This window comes from Solanum tuberosum, unplaced genomic scaffold (genome assembly GCF_000226075.1).
Source record: "Solanum tuberosum cultivar DM 1-3 516 R44 unplaced genomic scaffold, SolTub_3.0 scf00070, whole genome shotgun sequence".
Classification (NCBI taxonomy): domain Eukaryota; kingdom Viridiplantae; phylum Streptophyta; class Magnoliopsida; order Solanales; family Solanaceae; genus Solanum; species Solanum tuberosum.
The window spans coordinates 1,237,238-1,244,234 of NW_006238996.1; positions in this window are offsets into that span (position 1 = coordinate 1,237,238).

Here is a 6,997-nt window from a genome sequence, read left to right on the forward strand (position 1 = left end):
ATAAGGCAACACTTTTAAGTGTAGCTACAAAGCGTGGCCTTTTTGCCTTTTAGGCTACGCTTTTAAGCGTAGCTAATACGACAACACTTGAAAAGTGTTGTCTAAAGTCAAAGGTTACACCTCTTTAGGCTACCCCCAAAAAAGTGTTGCCAAAAGTCAAAAAGTGTAGCCTTTTATCAAAGGGCACACTTTTTGCTAGTTTAGACAACACTTTTCTAGGGTGGCCGTAGCCCTAAAATGTTGTAGTGATGGATGCTTAATTAGCATATGTGTGTTGTTTAATCGTTTGTTTGATATGTGTTCAACTATCTCTTCAATTTTTACCTTATAATTACTGGTTGCAAACTATTCTTTAACTTATATCTCTAGTATTACTTGTGAAAGATCTCTAGGGTGGAATAGATAGCTGAAGATTACTTGATTTGATTCATTTGATAGCCTTAGCTTTCGTTGAATTAAGATTTTGGATTGATTTATGTTGTTATACATGATGGTGTTTGATAGAACCCACATGAGATATGTTGGTTGAAAGCTAAATAGTTGTCATTATCAGAAATCTAGCCTACCCATGGACAACAACCTGATTTTACCGATTCATAATTCAAATTTAGTGAAATTAGCATCCATCTAAGCACACTTCTAAGATTCTTCTATTATTTTTTGAAAACCCCTTGCATTAAGATTGTTTCCAATACTTGTAAATATCTATTTAACCGAATTTGAATTGTTACTCAACCCCCCTCCCCCAACCACCAATTTTCATTCATGCATAAATTGGATCGACATACAAGATTCTAGTGCTTAAGATTACATCATACGGTGAATTCTTTTTATCCATTCTCTATGGGATTGACCCCAACTCTTCATTAAGTTACATATTGAGAACAATCGTCTATACATCAATATGTAAGGTGAATAGTTGAACATTATAACAAATGGTTCCATTTTTGGGGAATGGTGCATAGAAATTTCCATAAATTAAGTGTTTTATTAAACTAGTCTTTAGTTATCGTGTACTTTTACTTTGTTTGCTATTTTGCTGAACTTGTAGGTGATAATATGAGTTCTTAAGGGAGAGATACTTCTAGCAATGAATGGAATATGGATGATGATGTTCAATTTTGAGATGCGGGTTGTCCTAATGCTATTAATTTGCCACCAACTATGAGAAACACTATCTGTCATGTCACTAGTACCATGCTACACTTGCTTCAAATGAAGGGAATCTTTGGATGATTTTCTCATGTGGATCCACATGATCATATTAATAATTTTATTTTTGTGTGTGAAGTTGATATACGATTCTTTTGATATATATGGTTAAATGAGAGTACACGTATACATTTAGTTTGTTTGAACTTTGAGAGACAAATTTGATGAATATTACTTCTGATAATGCTCAACTACACCTCATCCAATTCTAGGTGTAGGCGATCGCAATCTGGTATAAACCCAACAGAGAGTTGGGGTTGAACCCACATGGAGTGATACATAATGGAATTCATTTAAGAAGTAAAGGTTGTCCTCTAGTCGTTTGTAGAAGTAAACATTATCGAAACAAAGCAAAGTAAATCACAGGGGTTTGACAACAAGTGTCAGATGGGGGATTTGGTTTGTCAAGTAACAGCTACAACAATTACGAAAACATGAGAGTAATCAAGTAGAGAAGGATTCTCGGGGATGTGATCGATTAAAAGATAATTTTGCTTTATGGTGATTACAATTTACTAACAATTGTTGAGTCTTAGGGGGTAGGCTAGACTATTGATGCAATAGCTTTCTCTCAAACAACTATTACGATTCAAGTGAGTTCTCTCGAACCTGGACAAGCATAACAATAAAAATAACTCGATACCTCAATTAATCTACTCTCTCGAGCTAGATTGCTAGGATCGAGTTTAGATTCACTCTCTTGAGCTGAATCAACAATAACCCAATGACTACAATCATCAATCGATAGCTTTCATTCTAGAACCTCTTTCTCAAGCAAGCCCAAAAGACTAAGATAAAATTGCATTTGCAACTACAATGCATGGGATAATACACAACTATCAATCAAACCCACTTCAAATCAGCATTTAAATCAGCAAACAACAATACCCATAAACTAATTAGAACGATTAATCACATGATCACACCCCCAAGAATGGGGTTTTTAGCCACAAATTAATTTTAAAAAAAATATTACCAATTATGTTCTCCATGAACTGGGTAATGATTTCTATGTCTTTACAATGCTTCAAATCAACTAAAATTCAAAACCCACTTGAAATCTCTACTCAAAAACTCAAAAACTAGTGTTGGGGGTCAATAACTCAAGGTATAACTCTCAAAACACTTCTTTAGAATATGGAAATTTCGGAGTTCTCCCCACACTGCAAAAATTCTTTTGAAATTTTACATTTATACTCTTCAGAATTTGCAGCTTGTGGACTGATCGGTGGAGTAAGTTGTTGGTCGGCGATGCGCCAAGTTTCACTCTCCATCACCGTCTTGTCTTGTCTCTTCAACCTCAGGCTTCTGTAACTTTAGGCGATCAGGAGCTAAGTCGTCGATCCATTCAGAGGTCCGTCTACTGTCCATTTCCATCGCTTTTCCCAAGGGCTGGCACGCTGTAACTTTTGGTGAGCTGAAGAGCCACTTGGCGGTACGCCGAGTGGTCTTGGTGATCATCAGGATTACCTTTCTTCAACTTCTTCAGCTTTTTCGCTCTTTTTTGCCCGGTAATGTCCTTTCCTTGATCCTTTGCCTTCATTACTGCAAATCAACACTTCAACATTAGTATAGAGCATAAATAAGGCATTGAGGACATAAAACTGTGAAAACAAAGCCCTAATTAAGTCAAAATCTCAGACTCATCAACACCCCAACTTAAACTTTTGCTTGTCCTTAAGTAAAACATAACATCAATCAGTTCAACAAGGATGTCTACAAACAGTGCTACTCAAAAATCAACATGAATGCACACAAGAGGTTCGAACAACTCATACAATGTTCAATTATGCATTCTAAGTTTCAAACTGTGAATAACCAATATCAAATGGACTCAAGCTCACGATACTTGCTACAAATGCAAGTTCAAGCTCAACAAGAGTATTTGAATGCCCTCACAACAAGAACGATTCCATATTCAAACAAATATCATCAAATTTTTAGAATGTCGGAATCACAAACAACTCTCACTCTCTGAAGGACAAACACATTTAAGATTTTTTCCCATAGGCTTGTCCATACTATCCAATCAACACGATGTTAAATTCATTAAAGATCGCAAAGGTCTTTCAAGGCTTGTAGCGGGGCTGAGGGTAAAGGTATGATCATCTTTGGTTAAGTGACTTCTACCTTCATAAGCATCGCCTTTACTTAATTATTTTTCCATTTTTCCCACTCTTTTCAATGTCCACAAGCTACCCTCTGTCTTTTTACACAATTCATTGGACACCCCATTCTTTTTGCTCACTGTACAAACTTTATTTCAACAATTCTTTTCTTTTTTGGTCTTTTTTTTTCTTTTTTTATATGGAGGGGTTCTATCTTTTTCAACATGATCCTTTAAGGGCGACTTTCTCAAACCTCTTGATTTTCTTCTTTTTTCACCACACCCCCAACTTAGGCTTTTGGCCTAAGTTGGCTATTCAAAATAACCAATGCTTCATGAAGATTTTAGGTGGGAAAGAAAGGGGTCATTTGTGTTCAAGGTTCATCCAGAGAAAATGATAGGCTCAAATTGTGCCAAACTAGGTTAACACTCTCACAAGGTGGTCACAAAGAGGTATAATGGCAATTTGAGTTCACTCTCCACAAATGGTGCCTAAGATCATCTCTATCATTCGCTCACACTAGTTAATTGGACAAACGGGGCAAGTTCTAGGTATTACCAAGAACACATTTCAAGAAAAATCTCACCACACATGGCATTCAACACAATCATCAAACAAGACTCTATATTTTTCAGCTAGCGTGAAACGATCATCAAGTGTTCAACTCACAACAGGCTAGTCACAATGAGATGCTACAAGTTCACATATGACTTATGCAACTCAATTTGCCTCATCGGATTTACACACATGTGTCGTTCAATCAAGAGCACTATTCAAGTCATCGGTATTGATCACAACCGACACTTGAAATTGCAAGAGAACAGCCACATTCACGCACATCAAGAGGTGGCAATTTTTAAAACGCATCAAAACCAACATTCACATTAAAAACAATGGACCAATTCAACGGATCAAACTCAATATATATCAACAGAAGATAAGATCCAACATTCACACAAAAACAACAAATATCCACAAAACTTCCCAAAAGAGGTAGGTATGGAAATACCTCACCCCGCCAAACTAATCTAGAAGTTGTCCTCAAATGCAAAGAAATAGGTACACATAGCAAAATGAAAGGAGTCAAAATCCCTTGTTAGGCTAAGCAGGTGGTGAACTCTACATATCTGTGACTCCATCTGACGCGAAATCAGTGCCAGTGCAACATCATATTTAGCTCCACTAAAGCCCACCATAGAAGTATCCCTCAATGATGCCTCAATAGCTGTCTGAACCATGGTCCCCTCAAGGTCTGCACTATCATCATACATTGTTGCATCACGAATACCCAACTCCTCCTCATTTGTCTCGGCCTCAGACTCAGTCTCCGCATTATCTCTATCAACATTTTCGCTCATAGAAGCCGTATGAATGTCAACAGTGGTTGGGAACTCTGGACCTGGAACCTCAGGAAGGGTCACTGTGCCAAATAGCATGGATAGATCGGTGGATTTGAGCTCATCCACATCCCTTCGTAGCTCAACAATATCGGCCTTCAAGGCCATCACATCCTTAAAGGCCCTCCGTCCCTATTCACAAGCATTGAATCTCACAGTGAGGGCATCCAGGGCCATTCCATGGGCATCAATTAATTGTATGTGCTCTCTCGACTCAGCCATGATTGGGGGGCAGTAGCAATCACCCTCTTAATAAGACCAGGCATAGAAGGCTCCACCCAGGAGGCACAAACATCGGCAAAATGGGCCAGGTGGCCCATCTTGTACAACATCGATTGGGTGATCTAGGCTGGAAAGAAGACGCAGCAGCAGTAGGAGGAGGGGGAACATCAGTCAAACAAGAAGGTACATAAGTAGAGGTGCCAGGGGTACATGTAGGCTCAATGGCCTGTGGGGGAAGGATTACCTCTGTCGGCAACATCTCAACATCGACTACCAGAGACGTATTCACCGGTGCATCTTTCATCATATCAGCCTCGTCCCTAATGTACTCAGCCTCTATCCTCCGAATGTCAGTAGAGAAACTGAGAGTCACTTCTACATCCGTCTTAGCAATAAAAGGAACACGGGTCCACCTGCACAGCTTAGTAATCAACACCGGGAACGGGAGAGAGGTATGTCTCTGCTAGGCCCTCATGGCCAACTTGTGCTCTATGATCAGACCTAGATTAAGGTGATCTCGATCCATAATGAAGCAAAACAAGCACCTTAGGGATGCCAGAGTATTGACTTGTTTTGTGTTGGCATCAATGTGCTGCTGATGAACCCGAACCAATACCTAGCAACCATATTCAGGTTCTTCCTCTCAATAAGGACCCCAACCTCAATCCACTGTTAGGTAGTGTCAGATATTAATGGTGCCAGCCAACCATTTAAATCATCGAGGGTGTTCTTTTATATTTTATCCACATAGTAGTGGATCACATTTAATGTACAACCAAGCACCTCATTGATGTCGGCGCTGCTGCATTTGACCTTCTTCCCCCGAACTACCACATAGTCAATCGTCTTGAAAGCGTTGGCCTTTTTCTTTCTCTTTGGCACAAGCTCTCCGTAAGCCGAGTAGAACTCTCGGACCCAAGTAAGAATGTAAGGACCTCAGGGCTTCGTGGAGATCTCAAACATATGGAACTTTATGGTGTTCCACACCTCTGGGTACCAGTCTACAACATCGTCAGTAGACAACAGGTTTTCTTCAAGAATGGTCCTCAAACCCTCAGCCTTTAATATATTTAGTGACAGGGTTGGAGGAGCCTGAACTGGTGGTGGAGCCTGCTCTACTACCTGAGCTGGAGGTGGAGGAGGCGTATGAGGCACTAGGATCCTGGCTGGATCATGCATCGCCTTGGAGCGTAGCTCCACTCTCCTAGCCTGGAGAAGTTGGTCGTCTTTCGGCTCCGATACAGAGACCGGTGATCTATCTCATGATTGGTCCTCACTATCAAAGGTAGTGAGGTGAGTGTCATAGACATCGATGATGTCGGATCTCTCCTCCGCCGGAGTCGGTTGTACGGGACCCTTCCCTTTACCTTTCCCCCTAGTCGGAGGAATTTTCTCTAGTGCCTTATGGGAGGGTGCAACCTCTTTGTTAATTACAATAACTCTAGCCCGCTTTTGGGGCGGTTGATTTTTTCTGGCAACCTTTGGTCTAGGAAATCCTGCAAAAAAAAACCACATACGTTAGATGCAATTCAAAAAAATTACAATTTATAAACATGCACAGGAAACCTCACCAAGCCCATTTGGTGAGTCACCGAAGAGCCAAGTCGGGCTCGCCGAATGTTCTAGGATAACATTTCTCAAAAATCAGCACAAGTCAGCAATGCCTAGGGCCTTTTAGCAAATGACCGACACCATTCGGTGAACTAAAGGTAGCTCGCCGAATGTTACAGAATAATCTTAGAAAAATAGGACGATCAGAAGAGACATTCGGTGAGCTCGAGTGTATCACCGAAAGTTACAGAATACAAATCACAAAAATGAAGAATAAAAAGGCGATCCAAGGGTCTTGAGGTGAACCGCTGAACCACTCGGCAAGCTCGACCAGCTCGCCAAATAGCCCAACTTGCTAGATTTTTATCCCGACCTTTAATTTCTCACCCACAAGCCACGTAAACAAAACTAAACCACTATTCTATGCAATTGAGCCCAGACCTATACTACCCATGAACTCGAGGTACTCAGACTCCCCTCCCCCCCCCCCCCCCCCCCCCCAAAAAT